At 34.3% G+C, this 22,668-nt stretch overlaps 1 pseudogene; it reads right to left on the bottom strand.

The window, feature by feature from the left end:
- Positions 1–19,579: 19,579 nt before the first annotated feature.
- LOC114546077 (citrate synthase-lysine N-methyltransferase CSKMT, mitochondrial-like) lies at positions 19,580–20,639 on the bottom strand (annotated as a pseudogene).
- Between the last annotated feature and the right edge of the window lie 2,029 nt (positions 20,640–22,668).

Here is a 22,668-nt window from a genome sequence, read left to right as displayed (position 1 = left end):
TTTTTTTCGACATACTATACTATTACTTTTTTACCCGTTTTTTCGACATACTCTACTATGGCTTTATTCGACATACTATACTATGACTTTTTTATCCCTTTTTTTGACATACTATACATATGGCTTGTTTATCACTTTTTTCGACATACTATACAATGGCTTTTTTATCCCTTTTTTCGACATACTATACTATGGCTTTTTTATACCTTTTTTCGACATACTATACTATGGCTTTCTCATTAAGTTTTTTCAACATACTATACTGTGGGCTTTTCATCCCTTTTTTCGACATACTATACTATGGCTTTTTTATCACTTTTATCAAAGTACTATACTATGGCTTTTCTCAACATACTATACCATGGCTTTTTCATAAATTTTTTCAACATACTATAATATGGCTTTTCATCCCTTTTGTCGACATACTATACTATGGCTTTTTCATCACAATTTTCGACATAGTATGCTATGGCTTTTCATCCCTTTTTTCGACATACTCTACTATGGCTTTATGCGACATACTATACTATGACTTTTTTTTCCCTTTTTTCAACATTCCATACTATGGCTGGTTTATCACTTTTTTCGACATACTATACTATGGCTTTTTTGAACATACTATACTATGGCTTTTTTATCCCTTTTTTCAACATGGTAAAATATGGCTTTTTTTATCCCTTTTTTCGACATAATATGCTATGGCCTTTTAATCACTTTTTTCGACATGCTATACTATGGCTTGTTTATCACTTTTTTCAACATACTATACTATGGCTTTTTAATCCCTTTTTTCGACATGGTAAACTATGGCTTTTTATCCCTTTTTTCGACATACTATACTATGGCTTTTTCATCACTCTTTTCAACATACTATACTATGGCTTTTTCATCACTTTATTCGACATACTATACTATGGCTTTTTCATCACTTTATTCAACATACTATACTATGGCTTTTTTATCCCTTTTTTCGACATACTATACAATGGCATTTTTATCCCTTTTTTCGACATACTATACTATGGCTTTCTCCTTAAGTTTTTTCAACATACTATACTGTGGGCTTTTCATCCCTTTTTTCAACATACTATACTATGGCTTTTTTATCACTTTTATCGAAGTACTATACTATGGCTTTTCTCAACATACTATACCATGGCTTTTTCATAAATTTTTTCAACATACTATAATATGGCTTTTCATCCCTTTTTTCGACATACTATACTATGGCTTTTTCATCACAATTTTCGACATAGTATGCTATGGCTTTTCATCCCTTTTTTCGACATACTCTACTATGGCTTTATGCGACATACTATACTATGACTTTTTTTTCCCTTTTTTCAACATTCCATACTATGGCTGGTTTATCACTTTTTTCGACATACTATACAATGGCTTTTTTATACCTTTTTTCGACATACTATACTATGGCTTTTTTGAACATACTATACTATGGCTTTTTTATCCCTTTTTTCGACATAATATACTATGGCCTTTTAATCACTTTTTTCGACATGCTATACTATGGCCTTTTAATCACTTTTTTCGACATGCTATACTATGGCCTTTTAATCCCTTTTTTCGACATGGTAAACTATGGCTTTTTATCCCATTTTTCGGCATACTATACTATGGCTTTTTCATCACTTTATTCGACATACTATACTATGGCTTTTTCATCACTTTTTTCAACATACTATACTATGGCTTTTTCATCACTTTATTCAACATACTATAGTATGGCTTTTCATCCCTTTTTTTGACATACTATACTATTGCTTTTTTACCCCTTTTTTCGACATACTCTACTATGGCTTTATTCAACATTCTATACTATGGCTTGTTTATCACTTTTTTCAACATACTACACAATGGCTTTTTTATGCCTTTTTTCAACAAACTATACTATGGCTTTTTTCAACATACTATACTATGGGCTTTTCATCCCTTTTTTTGACATACTATACTATGGCTTTTTTCAACATACTATAGTATGTCTTTTTTATACCTTTTTTTGACACACTATACTATGGCTTTCTTATCCCTTTTTTCGACATACTATACTATGGCTTTTTGATCACTTTTTTCGACATACTATACTATGGCTTTTTAATCCCTTTTTTCGACATGGTAAACTATGGCTTTTTATCCCATTTTTTGGCATACTATACTATGGCTTTTTCATCACTTTATTCAACATACTATACTATGGCTTTTTCTTCACTTTTTTCGACATACTATACTATGGCTTTTTCTTCACTTTTTTCGACATACTATACTATGGCTTTTTCATTAATTTTTTCAACATACTATAGTATGGCTTTTCATCCCTTTTTTTGACATACTATACTATTGCTTTATTCAACATTCTATACTATGGCTTGTTTATCACTTTTTTCAACATACTACACAATGGCTTTTTTATGCCTTTTTTCAACAAACTATACTATGGCTTTTTTCAACATACTATACTATGGGCTTTTCATCCCTTTTTTTGACATACTATACTATGGCTTTTTTCAACATACTATAGTATGTCTTTTTTATACCTTTTTTTGACACACTATACTATGGCTTTCTTATCCCTTTTTTCGACATACTATACTATGGCTTTTTGATCTCTTTTTTCGACATAATATACTATGGCCTTTTAATCACTTTTTTCGACATGCTATACTATGGCTTTTTAATCCCTTTTTTCGACATGGTAAACTATGGCTTTTTTATCCCTTTTTTCGACATGGTAAACTATGGCTTTTTATCCCATTTTTCGGCATACTATACTATGGCTTTTTCATCACTTTATTCGACATACTATACTATGGCTTTTTCATCACTTTTTTCAACATACTATACTATGGCTTTTTCATCACTTTATTCGACATACTATACTATGGCTTTTTCATCACTTTATTCAACATACTATACTATGGCTTTTTCTTCACTTTTTTCGACATACTATAGTATGGCTTTTCATCCCTTTTTTCGACATACTATACTATTGCTTTATTCAACATTCTATACTATGGCTTGTTTATCACTTTTTTCAACATACTACACAATGGCTTTTTTATGCCTTTTTTCAACAAACTATACTATGGCTTTTTTCAACATACTATAGTATGTCTTTTTTATACCTTTTTTTGACACACTATACTATGGCTTTCTTATCCCTTTTTTCGACATACTATACTATGGCTTTTTGATCTCTTTTTTCGACATAATATACTATGGCCTTTTAATCACTTTTTTCGACATGCTATACTATGGCTTTTTAATCCCTTTTTTCGACATGGTAAACTATGGCTTTTTATCCCATTTTTCGGCATACTATACTATGACTTTTTTATCCCTTTTTTCGACATACTATACTATGGCTTTTTCATCACTTTTTTCGACATACTATACTATGGCTTTTTCATTAATTTTTTCAACATGCTATAGTATAGCTTTTCATCCCTTTTTTCGACATATTAGACTATTGCTTTTTTACCCCTTTTTTTGACATACTCTACTATGGCTTTATTCGACATACTATACTATGACCTTTTTATCCCTTATTTCGACATTCTATACTATGGCTTGTTTATCACTTTTTTCGACATACTATACAATGGCTTTTTTATCCCTTTTTTCGACATACTATACTATGGCTTTCTCATTAAGTTTTTTCAACATACTATACTGTGGGCTTTTCATCCCTTTTTTTCGACATACTATACTATGGCTTTTCTCAACATACTATACTATGGCTTTTTTATCACTTTTATCAAAGTACTATACTATGGCTTTTCTCAACATACTATACCATGGCTTTTTCATCACAATTTTCGACATAGTATGCTATGGCTTTTCATCCCTTTTTTCAACATACTATACTATTGCTTTTTTACCCCTTTTTTCGACATACTCTACTATGGCTTTATTCAACATTCTATACTATGGCTTGTTTATCACTTTTTTCAACATACTACACAATGGCTTTTTTATGCCTTTTTTCAACAAACTATACTATGGCTTTTTTCAACAAACTATACTATGGCTTTTTTCAACATACTATAGTATGTCTTTTTTATACCTTTTTTTGACACACTATACTATGGCTTTCTTATCCCTTTTTTCGACATACTATACTATGGCTTTTTGATCTCTTTTTTCGACATAATATACTATGGCCTTTTAATCACTTTTTTCGACATGCTATACTATGGCTTTTTAATCCCTTTTTTCGACATGGTAAACTATGGCTTTTTATCCCATTTTTCGGCATACTATACTATGACTTTTTTATCCCTTTTTTCGACATACTATACTATGGCTTTTTCATCACTTTTTTCGACATACTATACTATGGCTTTTTCATTAATTTTTTCAACATGCTATAGTATAGCTTTTCATCCCTTTTTTCGACATATTAGACTATTGCTTTTTTACCCCTTTTTTTGACATACTCTACTATGGCTTTATTCGACATACTATACTATGACCTTTTTATCCCTTATTTCGACATTCTATACTATGGCTTGTTTATCACTTTTTTCGACATACTATACAATGGCTTTTTTATCCCTTTTTTTTCGACATACTATACTATGGCTTTCTCATTAAGTTTTTTCAACATACTATACTGTGGGCTTTTCATCCCTTTTTTCGACATACTATACTATGGCTTTTCTCAACATACTATACTATGGCTTTTTTATCACTTTTATCAAAGTACTATACTATGGCTTTTCTCAACATACTATACCATGGCTTTTTCATCACAATTTTCGACATAGTATGCTATGGCTTTTCATCCCTTTTTTCAACATACTATACTATTGCTTTTTTACCCCTTTTTTCGACATACTCTACTATGGCTTTATTCAACATTCTATACTATGGCTTGTTTATCACTTTTTTCAACATACTACACAATGGCTTTTTTATGCCTTTTTTCAACAAACTATACTATGGCTTTTTTCAACATACTATACTATGGGCTTTTCATCCCTTTTTTTGACATACTATACTATGGCTTTTTTCAACATACTATAGTATGTCTTTTTTATACCTTTTTTCGACATAATATACTATGGCCTTTTAATCACTTTTTTCGACATGCTATACTATGGCTTTTTAATCCCTTTTCGACATGGTAAACTATGGCTTTTTATCCCATTTTTCGGCATACTATACTATGACTTTTTTATCCCTTTTTTCGACATACTATACTATGGCTTTTTCATCACTTTTTTCGACATACTATACTATGGCTTTTTCATTAATTTTTTCAACATGCTATAGTATGGCTTTTCATCCCTTTTTTCGACATATTATACTATTGCTTTTTTACCCCTTTTTTCGACATACTATACTATTGCTTTTTTACCCCTTTTTTCGACATACTATACTATGGCTTTTTTATCCCTTTTTTCGACATGGTAAAATATGGCTTTTTTATCCCTTTTTTCAACATACTATACTATGGCTTTTCATCCCTTTTTTCGACAAACTATACTATGGCTTTTTTCAACATACTATAATATGGGCTTTTCATCCCTTTTTTCGACATACTATACTATGGCTTTTTTATCCCTTTTTTCGACATACTCTACTATGGCTTTTTTCGACATACTATACTATGACTTTTTTATCCCTTTTTTTGACATTCACTACTATGGCTTGTTTATCACTTTTTTCGACATACTATACTATGGCTTTTTTCGACATGCTATACTATGGCTTTTTTATCACTTTTTTTTGACATACTATACTATGGCTTTTTCATGAATTTTTTCGACATACTGTACTATGGCTTTTTAATCACTTTTTTCGACATACTATACTATGCCTTTTTAATCACTTTTTTTGACATTCCATACTATGGCTGGTTTATCACTTTTTTCGACATACTATACAATGGCTTTTTTATACCTTTTTTCGACATACTATACTATGGCTTTTTTGAACATAATATACTATGGCCTTTTAATCACTTTTTTTGACATTCTATACTATGGCTTGTTTATCACTTTTTTCGACATACTATACTATGGCTTTTTAATCCCTTTTTTCGACATGGTAAACTATGGCTTTTTATCCCATTTTTCGGCATACTATACTATGGCTTTTTCATTACTTTATTCAACATACTATACTATGGCTTTTTCATCACTTTATTCGACATACTATACTATGGCTTTTTCATCACTTTTTTCGACATACTATACTATGGCTTTTTCATTACTTTATTCAACATACTATACTATGGCTTTTTCATCACTTTATTCGACATACTATACTATGGCTTTTCATCCCTTTTTTCGACATACTCTACTATTGCTTTTTTACCCCTTATTTCGACATACTCTACTATGGCTTTATTCAACATTCTATACTATGGCTTGTTTATCACTTTTTTCGACATACTACACAATGGCTTTTTTATGCCTTTTTTCAACAAACTATACTATGGCTTTTTTCAACATACTATTCTATGGGCTTTTCATCCCTTTTTTTGACATACTATACTATGGCTTTTTTATCCCTTTTTTTGACATACTATACTATGGCTTTTTTATCCCTTTTTTGACATACTATACTATGGCTTTTTTATCCCTTTTTTCGACATACTATACTATGGCTATTTGATCTCTTTTTTCAACATACTATACTATGGCCTTTTAATCACTTTTTTCGACATGCTATACTATGGCTTTTCATCCCTTTTTTCGACATACTATACTATTGCTTTATTCAACATTCTATACTATGGCTTGTTTATCACTTTTTTCAACATACTACACAATGGCTTTTTTATGCCTTTTTTCAACAAACTATACTATGGCTTTTTTCAACATACTATAGTATGTCTTTTTTATACCTTTTTTTGACACACTATACTATGGCTTTCTTATCCCTTTTTTCGACATACTATACTATGGCTTTTTGATCTCTTTTTTCGACATAATATACTATGGCCTTTTAATCACTTTTTTCGACATGCTATACTATGGCTTTTTAATCCCTTTTTTCGACATGGTAAACTATGGCTTTTTATCCCATTTTTCGGCATACTATACTATGACTTTTTTATCCCTTTTTTCGACATACTATACTATGGCTTTTTCATCACTTTTTTCGACATACTATACTATGGCTTTTTCATTAATTTTTTCAACATGCTATAGTATAGCTTTTCATCCCTTTTTTCGACATATTAGACTATTGCTTTTTTACCCCTTTTTTTGACATACTCTACTATGGCTTTATTCGACATACTATACTATGACCTTTTTATCCCTTATTTCGACATTCTATACTATGGCTTGTTTATCACTTTTTTCGACATACTATACAATGGCTTTTTTATCCCTTTTTTCGACATACTATACTATGGCTTTCTCATTAAGTTTTTTCAACATACTATACTGTGGGCTTTTCATCCCTTTTTTCGACATACTATACTATGGCTTTTCTCAACATACTATACTATGGCTTTTTTATCACTTTTATCAAAGTACTATACTATGGCTTTTCTCAACATACTATACCATGGCTTTTTCATCACAATTTTCGACATAGTATGCTATGGCTTTTCATCCCTTTTTTCAACATACTATACTATTGCTTTTTTACCCCTTTTTTCGAGATACTCTACTATGGCTTTATTCAACATTCTATACTATGGCTTGTTTATCACTTTTTTCAACATACTACACAATGGCTTTTTTATGCCTTTTTTCAACAAACTATACTATGGCTTTTTTCAACATACTATACTATGGGCTTTTCATCCCTTTTTTTGACATACTATACTATGGCTTTTTTCAACATACTATAGTATGTCTTTTTTATACCTTTTTTCGACATAATATACTATGGCCTTTTAATCACTTTTTTCGACATGCTATACTATGGCTTTTTAATCCCTTTTCGACATGGTAAACTATGGCTTTTTATCCCATTTTTCGGCATACTATACTATGACTTTTTTATCCCTTTTTTCGACATACTATACTATGGCTTTTTCATCACTTTTTTCGACATACTATACTATGGCTTTTTCATTAATTTTTTCAACATGCTATAGTATGGCTTTTCATCCCTTTTTTCGACATATTATACTATTGCTTTTTTACCCCTTTTTTCGACATACTATACTATTGCTTTTTTACCCCTTTTTTCGACATACTATACTATGGCTTTTTTGAACATACTATACTATGGCTTTTTTATCCCTTTTTTCGACATGGTAAAATATGGCTTTTTTATCCCTTTTTTCAACATACTATACTATGGCTTTTCATCCCTTTTTTCGACAAACTATACTATGGCTTTTTTCAACATACTATAATATGGGCTTTTCATCCCTTTTTTCGACATACTATACTATGGCTTTTTTATCCCTTTTTTCGACATACTATACTATGACTTTTTTATCCCTTTTTTTGACATTCACTACTATGGCTTGTTTATCACTTTTTTCGACATACTATACTATGGCTTTTTTCGACATACTATACTATGACTTTTTTATCCCTTTTTTTGACATTCACTACTATGGCTTGTTTATCACTTTTTTCGACATACTATACTATGGCTTTTTTCGACATGCTATACTATGGCTTTTTTATCACTTTTTTTTGACATACTATACTATGGCTTTTTCATGAATTTTTTCGACATACTGTACTATGGCTTTTTAATCACTTTTTTCGACATACTATACTATGCCTTTTTAATCACTTTTTTTGACATTCCATACTATGGCTGGTTTATCACTTTTTTTCGACATGCTATACAATGGCTTTTTTATACCTTTTTTCGACATACTATACTATGGCTTTTTTGAACATAATATACTATGGCCTTTTAATCACTTTTTTTGACATTCTATACTATGGCTTGTTTATCACTTTTTTCGACATACTATACTATGGCTTTTTAATCCCTTTTTTCGACATGGTAAACTATGGCTTTTTATCCCATTTTTCGGCATACTATACTATGGCTTTTTCATTACTTTATTCAACATACTATACTATGGCTTTTTCATCACTTTATTCGACATACTATACTATGGCTTTTTCATCACTTTTTTCGACATACTATACTATGGCTTTTTCATTAATTTTTTTCAACATACTATAGTATGGCTTTTCATCCCTTTTTTCGACATACTATACTATTGCTTTTTTACCCCTTATTTCGACATACTCTACTATGGCTTTATTCAACATTCTATACTATGGCTTGTTTATCACTTTTTTCGACATACTACACAATGGCTTTTTTATGCCTTTTTTCAACAAACTATACTATGGCTTTTTTCAACATACTATTCTATGGGCTTTTCATCCCTTTTTTTGACATACTATACTATGGCTTTTTTATCCCTTTTTTTGACATACTATACTATGGCTTTTTTATCCCTTTTTTGACATACTATACTATGGCTTTTTTATCCCTTTTTTCGACATACTATACTATGGCTATTTGATCTCTTTTTTCAACATACTATACTATGGCCTTTTAATCACTTTTTTCGACATGCTATACTATGGCTTTTTAATCCCTTTTTTTGACATGGTAAACTATGGCTTTTTATCCCATTTTTTAGCATACTATACTATGGCTTTTTTATCCCTTTTTTTGACATACTATACTATGGCTTTTTCATTAATTTTTTCAACATGCTATAGTATGGCTTTTCATCCCTTTTTTCGACATATTACACTATTGCTTTTTTACCCCTTTTTTTGACATACTCTACTATGGCTTTATTCAACATACTATACTATGACTTTTTTATCCCTTATTTCGACATTCTATACTATGGCTTGTTTATCACTTTTTTCGACATACTATACTATGGCTTTTTAATCACTTTTTTCGACATGCTATACTATGGCTTTTTAATCCCTTTTTTCAACATGGTAAACTATGGCTTTTTATCCCATTTTTCGGCATACTATACTATGGCTTTTTTCAACATACTATTCTATGGCTTTTTTATCCCTTTTTTCAACATACTATACTATGGCTTTTCATCCCTTTTTTCGACAAACTATACTATGGCTTTTTTCAACATACTATAATATGGCTTTTTTATTACTTTTTTCGACATACTATACTATGGCTTTTTCATAAATTTTTTCAACGTACTATAGTATGGCTTTTCATCCCTTTTTTCGACATACTATACTATTGCTTTTTTACCCCTTTTTTCGACATACTATACTATGGCTTTATTCAACATACTATACTATGACTTTTTTATCCCTTTTTTCGACATTCTATACTATGGCTTTTTATCCTTTTTTTCGACAGACTATACTATGGCTTTTTCATTAATTTTTTCAACATACTATTCTATTGCTTTTTTAACTCTTTTTCGACATACTATACTATGGCTTTTTATCCCTTTTTTCGACATACTCTACTATGGCTTTTCTCGACTTACTATACTATGACTTTTTTATCCCTTTTTTCGACATTCTATACTATGGCTTTTTTCAACATTCTATACTATGGCTTTTTATCCCTTTTTTCGACATATTATACTATGGCTTTTTCATTAATTTTTTCAACATACTATAGTATGGCTTTTTTCAACATTCTATACTATGGCTTTTTATCCCTTTTTTCAACATACTATACTATGACTTTTTTTATCCCTTTTTTCGACATTCTATACTATGGCTTTTTTATCCCTTTTTTCGACATACTATACTGTGGCTTTTTTATCCCTTTTTTCAACATACTATACTATTGCTTTTTTCCACATACTATACTATGTCCTTTGTCGACATACTATGCTATGGCGTTTTCATTACTTTTTTTGACATACTACACTATGGCATTTTCATTACTTTTTTCGACATACTACACTATGGCTTTCTTATCCGTTTTTTCAACATACTATACTATGGCCTTTTTCAACATACTATACTATGGCTTTTTCATGCCTTTTTTTCTAAATATTATACCATGGCTTTTTTCGACATACTATACTATGGCTTTTTTATACCTTTTTTTGACACACTATACTATGGCTTTCTTATCCCTTTTTTCGACATACTATACTATGGCTTTTTGATCTCTTTTTTCGACATAATATACTATGGCCTTTTAATCACTTTTTTCGACATACTATACTATGGCTTTTTAATCCCTTTTTTCGACATGGTAAACTATGGCTTTTTATCCCATTTTTCGGCATACTATACTATGGCTTTTTCATCACTTTTTTCAACATACTATACTATGGCTTTTTCATCACTTTATTCGACATACTATACTATGGCTTTTTCATCACTTTATTCAACATACTATACTATGGCTTTTTCTTCACTTTTTTCGACATACTATACTATGGCTTTTTCATTAATTTTTTCAACATACTATAGTATGGCTTTCTTATCCGTTTTTTCAACATACTATACTATGGCCTTTTTCAACATACTATACTATGGCTTTTTCATGCCTTTTTTTCTAAATATTATACCATGGCTTTTTTCGACATACTATACTATGGCTTTTTCATTAACTTTTTCGACATACTATACTATGGCTTTTTTCAACATACTATACTATGGCTTTTTAATCCCTTTTTTCGACATACTATACTATGGCTTTTTCATTAACTTTTTCGACATACTATACTATGGCTTTTTTCAACATACTATTCTATGGCTTTTTTATCCCTTTTTTCGACATACTATTCTATGGCTTTTCTCAACATACTATACTATGGCTTTTTAATCAATTATTTTTTTGACATACTATACTATGGCTTTTTTCAACATACTATACTATGGCTTTTTAATCCCTTTTTTAGACATTCTATTCTATGACTTTTTTCGACATTCTATTCTATGACTTTTTTCGACAAACTGGTTTACGCGTCAGGTCTGATAGTGCAGAGAGATAAGAGTATTCTTGGAAAACACAAGTGTGTTCAAATCTTATGGGTGTAATACATTTGGAGACATAATTTCCCGGAATAGATTCAAATAGATAAAGGGAAATGTAGTCTCAATGTATACACTTGAAATATATTTTATTATTTATTTTTTCATCCCTTTTTTCGACATACTATACTATGGCTTATTTTTCCTTTTTTCGACTTACTATACTATGGCGTTTTTATCACTTTTTTTGACCTACTATACCATGGCTTTTCTCAACATACTATTCTATGACTTTTTTCAACATACTATACAATGACTTTTTATTACTTTTTTCAACATACTATACTATGACTGAAAATGTATAACTAGTATGTCAAAAAAAGTCTTAAAAAAGTCATATTTTAGTACGTCGAAAAAGTCATAAAAGGTCATAGTATAGTATGTCGAAAAAAGTCATAGTATAGTATGTCAAAAAAGTCATAAAAGATCATAGCATATTATGTTGAAAGAAGTCATAGTACGGTATGTCGACAAGTCAGAAAACGTCATAATAAAGTACATCCAAAAAAGTCATAGAAGGCCTATAGTATGTGGAAAAAGGGCATAAAAAATCATAGTATAGTTTTTCAAAATAAAAATCATAGTATATGTTGCGTAACAACCCGATCACGATTTTTTTGTGATTCCAGTCCTATCATCTCCTGGTTTGACCCCTGTGTGTTGATTCTGAAAGCAGTGTTGACATCTCAGAGAAAAAAGCGACACAAAGCAGGTTAATGAGACACACAAGGATATACATATTTCCTAATAATCGGTACATTTATTTAGATGACGTGCAAGATGGGCAGAAAGATTGTCCCAAGGTTTGTACACACAGATAGGAAAACAGTGTTGCAATTTGGGATACCAATAAAACCGATGAGAACGACTTTCTCGAGTTCTCACAGAATGGAATGGGTAATGTTACAATAGTAATAATAATAATAATAATAGTATGTATCAAAGAGTACTATAATATGGCAAAAGAAATCATAGTAGGCCTATAGTGTGTCAATAAAAGGCTTAGTATATTATGTAAAAAAAAGTCATAAAAAGTCATAGTATAGTATTTCGAAACAATTCATAAAAAGTAATAATATAGTATGTCGTAAAGTCATAAAAGTTCCAATAGTATGTTGTAAAGATATAAAAAGTAATAATATAGTATGTTTTAAAGTCATAAAAAGTAATAATATAGTATGTCGTAAAGTCATAAAAAGTCCTAGTATAGTATGTCGTAAAGTCACAAAAAGGTCTAGAATAGTATGTCGTAAAGTCATAAAAAGTAATAATATAGTATGTTGTAAAGTCATAAAAAGTAATAATATAGTATGTCGTAAAGTCATAAAAAGTCCTAGTATAGTATGTCGTAAAGTCATAAAAAGTAATAATATAGTATGTTGTAAAGTCATAAAAAGTAATCATATAGTATGTTGTAAAGTCATAAAAAGTAATAAAATAGTATGTCGTAAAGTCATAAAAAGTCCTAGTATAGTATGTCGTAAAGTCGTTAAAAAGTCCTACTATAGTATGTCGAAAAGTCATGAAAAGTAATAATATAGTATGTAAAAAAAAAGTCATAAAAAGTCATAGTATAGTATGTCAAAAAGTCATAAAACATCATAGTATAGTATGTTGAAAAAAGTCATAAAAAAGTCAAAGTATATTAAGTCGAAAAAAGTATAATAGTGTAATAGTATAGTGTAGACTAGAGCAATTTTTTAAAGGGATGCATAAGGGTTCAAAATTTGGGAGAAAATCTAAATAAATTGTATTTCACACTAGATGAAAAGAAAAGTATTTCATGGCAGTCTACAGGGCGTGTTCAGGTGTGTGCAGCCTATTAGCAGATAGAGAATAAACCCTTCACCATGCGCCAAACAGAAGTAAAATCAGACTTCAATTTCAGAGCTCAGTCAAAAAAAAGCATAATAGTGTAATAGTATAGTTGTAGACTAGAGCATTCTTTTTTAAAGGGAATGCATAAAACATATGTATTATTCAGGAGAACCCTTCACCATGCACTTCACATAAACAGAAGTAAAATCAGACTTCAATTTCAGAGCTCAGTTTTTCTTTCTGAATTTCCTCTGTGAGCTTTGTCCCTCCTTGTGGAAGACTTTCCCATCAGGCTGTTCTCTCCACTTCAGGGTGACTCCACTCAATCCATTCTCCTTCATTCTGCCCTGGAGCTGGGAAACACAAGCGGTAGCCATTTTTGAAACATCAACCTAAATTATTTGTGAGAAGGTATAGCTTTTGTTTGGCCTGCTATCCACTCACCTTTTCAGGATGTCTGCTTTTACTGCAGGGTCATTCAGATCCAGAGAGGGGTCCCCTGGCTTCATCCTCAGCTTAATTGTCTTCCTCATGACTGCTGCTTTGACACGAGAGAAAAAATAAGAAGAAAAAAAACCTTTGTGGTACCAAACTCATTAATTCAAATGAGCATGATGTAATGCATCAAACTGCCTCTTCCACTAACCAGCACTCACCAGGCGGAGGGACGCTGTAGCAGACAAATGGTAAACTAGTCTCACAGGTATTTGTCTTCCATTTTCCATTTTCCTGCAAAGCTGCAAGACCACAGGCCCTGGTCGAGCCAATAGCGAATGAACCTGTGGACCAATAGCTGAATGAGTAGCCACTCCCATCGGACCAGTACAAGTTAGGGTCTCTGAACAAACCAATCCACATCCAGCCTCCACTCGGCACCAAGCTCTGGATCTTCTGGTTCTCAGTGTCGTTCCTCACAGTGGCCAGGTCTATGTAGTTCTTCCTGCAGTAGCTCTGAGCACCGGACCAACTCCTTTTTTCACTCACGACAAGCGTATTCAGGATTCAGGTGTGTTCCTGCAGTGAAAGTTTTAAATTTTTAAATTTTAAATTGAATTTCAAAACAATCTTTTCGAGACTAAAATTGAAATATGCCTCAATGTATCCTTACCACTGTTACAGATAAATGGGTAGGCTAACGTGCAACCATCATCCCACCACCCAGTGTTGTCAATGCACACACAGAACTGAGCCGCTGAGTAAAAGTCTGGTTCATTGTCAGTACGATCTTGCCAGTCCCTAATCTCAGTTCCACGCCCTCTGTAGCCGTCGGACCACCTCAGTCGATCGTACTGTACAGGCCAATCCACACCTCAGATTTGTAGCCAAAAGATGCAACGGTGCCGAGCAGTTGGTTCATTTCTTCCGAGTTTCTAATGGTGGCCAGGTCCGTGTATGTCTCTCTGCAGTAGGCCTGAGCTTCAGCCCAAGTCTTTTTATCAGCAACAAAGTGGTACTGATGCAAAAGGCACGTGGAGATCTCCCAGCCTGTGAGGGGAAAACACGTGTTTGTCAAAGGTTGTATCCGTCTTTAAACCTGTGAGTGGCTCAAACTATCTTTTGGTTTGATGAATAATTGTGACATAGAGCCAGCGGTGGAAGAAGTATTCAGATCCTTTACTTAAAGGAACCCGCCGACTTATTGGGAATTTAGCTTATTCACCATAACCCCCAGAGTTAGACTAGTCCATACATACCCTTCTCATCTCCGTGAGGGCTGTAATGCTGTCTGACGGCTCCAGCGGCATCAGGCCAGCACAGAACATGCAGGTGAATGGTTCCAGCAATCCTACTGCTCGAATAAGTGACAAAATCACGCCAACATGTTCCTTTTTACATGTTGTGATTTATAGAGTCACAGCGCAGGTACAAAAACAACGTAACATGAGACACAGCCGCCTTCTAACTGTAAACAACTGGGAACTATATTCTTAGGCGGAAGAATATAGTACTTTGGCGGAGTGATATGCTCGCAGCAAGCCTGTCTGATGTCTCATGTTACGTTGTTTTGTGTAACACGCCAGTGACTTACAAATCACAACATGTAAATAGGAACACATTGGCGTTATTTTGTCACTTTTGTCACAATTCGGAGCAGTAGGCTAGTTGGAACCAGTTACCTGCAGGATCTGTGCTAGGCTGTTTAATGCTGGAGCCATCAGACAGCATTACAGCACGCACGGAGATGAGAAGGGTATGTATGGACTTGTCTAACTCTGGGGGTTACGGTGAATAAGCTAAAGTCCCAATAAGTCGGCGTGGTTCCTTTTGCTAAAAGTATTAATACCAGACTGTAAAAAAATAACTGTTACAAGTAAAAAGTCCTGCATTGGAAATGTTAAATACGTAAGTATCATCAGGAAAAATGTACTTAAAGGTCCCATGGCATGAAAATTTCACTTTGAGGTTTTTAACATTAATATGCATTCCCCGAGCCTGCCTATGGTCCCCCAGTGGCTAGAAATGGCGATAAGTATAAACGGAACCTCTGCCTTTTGAGAAAATGAAAGCTCAGATGGGCCAAACCTTATGAGGTCATAAGGAGCAAGGTTACCTCAACCTGGAAACAACTTATAGGCCTGTATATTGTTGGGTAGTTTAATTTATAATAAAAAAAAAATCGTATTTTATAAACTACATGTGTTTTGTGTATAACATTCCTAATTTGTAAACTTGTAACTAAAGCTGTCAGATTAATGTAGTGGAGTAAAAGGTACATTAATTTGTCTAAATGTGCTTATTGTCATTCTCTGATAGGAGGAGGCCTATTACCTGTAGCAGCTGACTGACTGAGTGTGAACACGTTTCAGTGACTTAAACCGGGCAGACGCTGTACGGATTAAGCCCGATTTCAGCCCTGAATGGATTGCCCCTGACTAATTGTAGAAACGGGACAAATTTGTACCAGATCAGCTGTTGTTTGGGATACTTTACTTAGGTATGATTCCTACTTTACTACAGTTCAGAAGAGAATATTGTACTTCACTACATTCATCTGAAAGCTACAACTACTTACTTTTTTTAGGTTGATATTGTACATAAAAACACATTATTAAAAGAAAAACACATTATTTAGGCCTGAGCTTCAGCCAAGTGGTTCTCTATGGCCTGTGGCCCTACCAGAAAAAGCTTGGGGCCCATTGTCACGTTCCAGAAGTCTATAGGTTGTTATCGATGTATTATAACAATCAATTAATGTCATAGATAATAATACCATATTCCTGATGATTTATGTCTATGTAATGCAGGAACTTAACTTGCAATGGCACATTTTTACATTGCTTTTAGCTGAATATTTTTACACAAAAAGTCTCCATCAGGGCCCAAAATAAAATAAAATCCATATATTTCAAATACTTTTTCAAACTAACCACTGAATTTGTGAGGACAACACCTATGGATTTTATTCATTTCAGTTCTAGTGTATTATACAATAAAAAGCAGTCAGACAGCAACTATATTAAAGAATTCACTGACCTGAGAGATACAAGACAACCAGCCAGACCCGTTCCATCATGATGCTGCTCTGTGGACTGTACAGTATGGCTCAGTGTACAATATGGGTCTCAAATGAAAGGATATTTGACAGGCAAATCTATTGAAAGTCAACACTAGCTCCTGTTCTTCGTTAATTTGTTACAAAATGTAAATGTCAATTGCACTCTTTACACAATAAGCAGTGTTGGTTGAATGGATGGAAATGTTGACATGGGTAGTGACGTTATTTTATGTAAAATAATAAGATAGGATAAGCCACCAAGGGAAATAGTTGAAATAGGGCTGATTGCCCTTTCAGTGTAACTGCCTCAAAAATATGTTTATGGAGCTATTACATTAGACAAATCAAGTGGATTTCTCCTAAATTACAGTCTTCAAAATTCACCTTTTTTGTTAATATCCTTCCACTGTAACCCAGAAACACTGCCCTCGGGAAACAAAGAGATTTTGTACTAAGATTGTAACTTTTGAAGATATCCACTTAGTAATTCAGACTGCTAACGCCTCAAGTTATTTTCAGATCCACATATTCACAGCAAGGACAAAGGACTTTGTCCACCATCACTTCTATTGGAAATGCTTTAGGAGTGGATCACTGTATGGTCTATATGTTAATAATAGGAGGAATGATTAAATCAAGCAAAACCTCTGTGTTGAAATATGGACATCTGGCTGAAAAATTGCAAGCCTACCTGCTAAGTTTTTTCAAATATGTAAACATTGTTTCACCATTTGTTCCCCTCTACCTCTCTCTATATATAATCTCTCTCACCTTGTGTATCCAATAAAATAGTGCGACAGATTCTACACCTTTTTTTTCTACCAGTTGTTAACAACTGTCTGTTTACATTTCCAGTCCTCGGGAACGGGAACACACTAGAATACATTATGATGGCTCAGTCAGATGGTTTCCCTTACCATTTCAATCATTTACAAGTTCAACAGTGACACATTGTTTCTTATCATTGTATAAGCGTTGCTGTTAGCTTTGTCGTAACGTGGCCTTCCTCCGACAGAAGGAGAGAGAGCCCAGGGCATCGACTCACCTATTGACTATAGCATCAAGACTCTTGTGGGAGCTCAAAAATGAATGTGTCAGTGGGGAAAAAAAATAATTAGAGGCATCACTACTCAAAAATAGAGCACATGGCTCGAGCACAAAAACATTAAAAAAAGAGATAGGTCTACAGCTGAGAAAGAGATGTGAATCCTACATCGTGGCATGCTGGATGAGACAGGTCTGCTGCCAATAGATGGCAGTGGATAACAAGTAATAACCATACCTAGAGATTGGCATGGGCTACTTTCCATAAGATCATCTCTCAATGCAAATCAAACCAGCTATTATGCTAACTGAAATAAAACCATGCCAATCTCTAAGCCTGGTATGTGATGATGTGGGGCTATTTGAATTCCAAAGACCAAGGGAACTTTATCAGGATGCATAGTATCCTGGATATATGAAATAACCTTTAAAAATAAAAATCTGCCTGCCTCTATGGGAATTTAACATAGGGGTGTGTATACTATACCCCTGTATTTTATTTATTTACAATACATTATTCATTCACAAAGAAAACGGGTGTCCTTAAAGGTTAGATTTTTCCTCATTTTTTTAAATGAAGGCATTAAGATCAATTTCCAAAAGACGATTTTTTTATTCATCTTTTTAGTCAACTTAGTTCACTTATGCTGAACACCGCATGTCTTAAATGTATAATTGTATTATACAACAGGTACACTGTAGTCACACATCGGCACAGCAATGGAGTATGGTCTGGCTATCTGTTCAGGGATAGGTGGAAAAAAAAAAAAACGATCTGGCTTGTTTGCATTTCTTTAAACCAATCACAACCACCCTGGGCGGCACAAAGCCCCAACAGCGGAGATAGTGAGGGGAAGGGGACGCGCCGGATGTCAAGTTTTATCCCAGCGATGTACATCCGTTGAGCCAGACTTGACACACGTCATTTGTCTTGTCTTGTACATCGATCACAGAAAAAGACAACAATGAGGCAGATTGAGTGAGAGTAAAACACATGCATTTTTTTTTTTTACTATCATGTTAAAAAATTTAACTTTTAATAAGACTTTTTCTTATTTAACATTATGACTGTCCAGATTAGGGATCGACCAATACTGTTTTTTTTCGATAGAGATTATTAGTAGTTAATAAAACTGATAACCGATATTTGCAACCAATGTGCATATCTGGCGAAAAAAATAAAAGTCAAAATTAAGATTCTGGAATGTTTCAAAAATCCAACACATGCTTTAGGCAATTATTTAATAAATGACAAACTGTCAACATAATACACAGTCGGATAGTGGTGTGGGCGGGACATTAGGTCAGGCTCAGTGGTGAGTGAAACCAGAGCAGAGGGAGCGCTCGGTTTACTTAATTAACTTCATCTGTTCTCCGGCAAATAAAACGCTGATACAGGCAATCTGTAAACTGCCAAAAAAAACGGGCCGATAATCGGTCTGTCCCTAGCTGCTATACAATAGGGCGAGGAGTCACTTGGTAGCAGTAGTAAGACATTCCCCTTAGCTCCCGACCTCCTGCACCCCAACATCTGCTGCCATCACCCCGGCTCCTGGGCCTCCGTCTCCAGCCACAGCAGCCTGGCATCAGGGTCCTCATCGGAGAACTGGAGCACAGATCCTGAGCTCCGCAGCACCTTCAAACACTGCTTCAGCACCAGACTGGCCTTCCCTCTCCCTTCCTTAGACCTCAACAAGGCGTCTGTGGTGCCCTTATCAACTATAAGGTCCACGCTGCTACAGCCATAGTGCCTGTGAAGCTGTGTGCAGTCCAGCTCACGAACTCCAGCTGAGAACAGAGATTGTGAGGCTGAATGGCTTTGGCTCGGGACGTGTTCCTGCATTAGTCGCACAGCTACGGGAGAGATGTCTGCACAAGTGACCCGGACGGGTGGGCTGAGTGTCTGAAAATACAGGGCCCTAGAGCAGAAGTGCCACAGCCCATATCCAGGACTTGGAGCAGAGCATCTGGGTGGGACTCGGTGTGCAAGAGAGGCATAATGAAGTCCCGGACAGCATCAAGCCAAAGAACCACTCAAAGTTTTTGAAGGTGGATGTCTCGCTGCTGCTCTCGGCGTAGAAGCGGTCCCAGGTTGCTTTCTTATCCATGTTTTCAATCAGTTCAGCTAGGCAGAAACACAGATGGGATTATGTTGCGGAAGTTAATAAGTGAACATTAGCTGTAAAACACATCAAACTAACCTTAGTGCCTGCATGGTTCTGCATGACGAAAATCTACCCAGCTGAGAAACTTTAATTTTGATTCCATGCTCATTAAAATAATTTAAAGCCAGTTTATTAGGTAAACAGCATGCGCGGAGTTTGCGGGGGGCAAGGGGCACTGCCCCCCTGGTAGCTGAAACGGGTAATTGCATTGTTTCAAAAATGAGTGGAATAATTACTTCTGACATAACCAGATATTTTATAAATACTTTAAAAACACAAAACAACTAAATGGGGATAGGTAATACATCTGATTTCATATACTGCTTTGGTAAAAATAATATTTTTTCAGGGCTCTGCCTCTCACCTGAGACCATTGTCGACGCATATGCAGGACGCAAAAAACAATAATTTGTTGCACTAGTCGGGACATCTTACCGTGCCAACGTTACAATACAGGTTGCTTAAATGCCATGTATATAAATTTGCTGTCAGCTTACTAATTGAATGTGCGTTTTGTGTAGATTTGGACTTTGATGCGTTTTATTCCACTTTGTTTAAACGGCGAAGTTCACCTCGTTCACCTGTTTGGAGCTGACTGGTGAATGGGACGCGCGTATAGGCCTTGCTGGATACACCGTGACTCTGTTTGTGAATCTACTGATCGCTGTGGATGACTTGTTTTCATGTCACTGGATTACGGCAAAATACTGATCTGTTTTCTTAACGTGTCTTAACGTTTTATGATGCGATTGCGCTTGGTTTCCGCGTTTAGAGAGGCATCTCAACAGACTGGAGGTCCAACACTGATTGTTCACTGTTAACCTACATGTTAGTTGAATTTAAGTGTCAGGGCATTCTGCCACCGTCTGTCTATTTTTGCTCCAACACAGCCGTGCCCACGGGCGTCAGTTTGGTTTGAAATGTGCTGGGGACAGAGACGCATTCGGAGGTACATTTCCAAGTGCTGGGTACAATGACGCATACGTTGTTTTCTCTTTCGCGCAGGTCAGGCTTAATGTACGTAAACAATGACCAATGATTACAAATTTTCTCTAATATTGCTCCTCATAACTACGGAAAACTGTCAAAAAAATAGAACCCAACGTCCAATTATTATGGACGTTTATCGACATTAGCGTTTCTGCTTCACATTTTCAGCAGGGCAGCGGAGCAGCTGTTGGTTGACTCCCAACGGTTCTCATGGGCTTTATAAATCCTAACATGAAAAAGCTTAACGTGGTTTAATATACCTAAACAACGATCAATCATCACCACATTTCTGGTTAGATTTTTGACAGTTTTCAGTGCTTATGAGGAGCAATATAAAGAGAAATTTAGTAACCATTGTTTAGGTACAAGCCTTTTTCCTCGCTTTTTCCTCGCCATAGCCTGTCAAGTTCTTTTGACGGGCATACGTGTTCATTCAAGATATGGCCATGATAAATTTGGTGAAAGTTGTTGAAGTACATTTAAACCACGTTAAGCTTTTTCACGTTAAGCAGAACAGGAAGCTTGTGAACAGAGAAGCGTGCAGCCTGCGCAGCAACAAGAGCAACTGTGTCTGTGCCTGGCCTGTGGGGACTGAGATTGTTGTGGGTTTTTTGCATCTGTCGCTCAAAATTATATGCGTTATTTACTTCTTTTTAACTCGGTTGAGCTCGAGGTTTTAAAATGTTACAATGTAAATTCAAATCTGCTTAAAAAATAAACCTATGTTTATTTAACATGTTTATTTTATCGATATGTGATCGTGCTGTGTTTCCCAGGTCTCCAGTTGCTACAATGAGTTTTTATTTTTTGCCCCCCTGGCTCGAATGTCAAACTCCGCCTATGGTAAACAGGCAAAAACTGTCCTGGGAATATATGATATCCTACCATTTTTTGAAGATGATAATGTCAGTTCGTTGTTGTTGAAACTGCGTTAGAGATGATGATATAGCAGCTATGTGTATTCGTTTTAGCTTTGTGTAACGTTAGCTAACATACTGGCAACCTAATAGCTAAGTGCAAAACTATTGATGGTACGTATCCAAATTAGAGCTCTTGAATGAATGTGCTTGAAAACTATATAAAGTGTCAATTAACACAAACTTGCTTTGACGTTAAGTAAAATGAACACTTCCCTAAAACAGATACCTAACGTTATTCAACATCCAAACATAACGTTGTCGCTAACCCACTC

This window comes from Perca flavescens, chromosome 19 (assembly GCF_004354835.1).
Source record: "Perca flavescens isolate YP-PL-M2 chromosome 19, PFLA_1.0, whole genome shotgun sequence".
Lineage (NCBI taxonomy): Eukaryota > Metazoa > Chordata > Actinopteri > Perciformes > Percidae > Perca > Perca flavescens.
The sequence above is the reverse complement of the archived record's forward strand: the minus strand, read 5'-3'. Positions and strand labels throughout refer to the sequence as shown.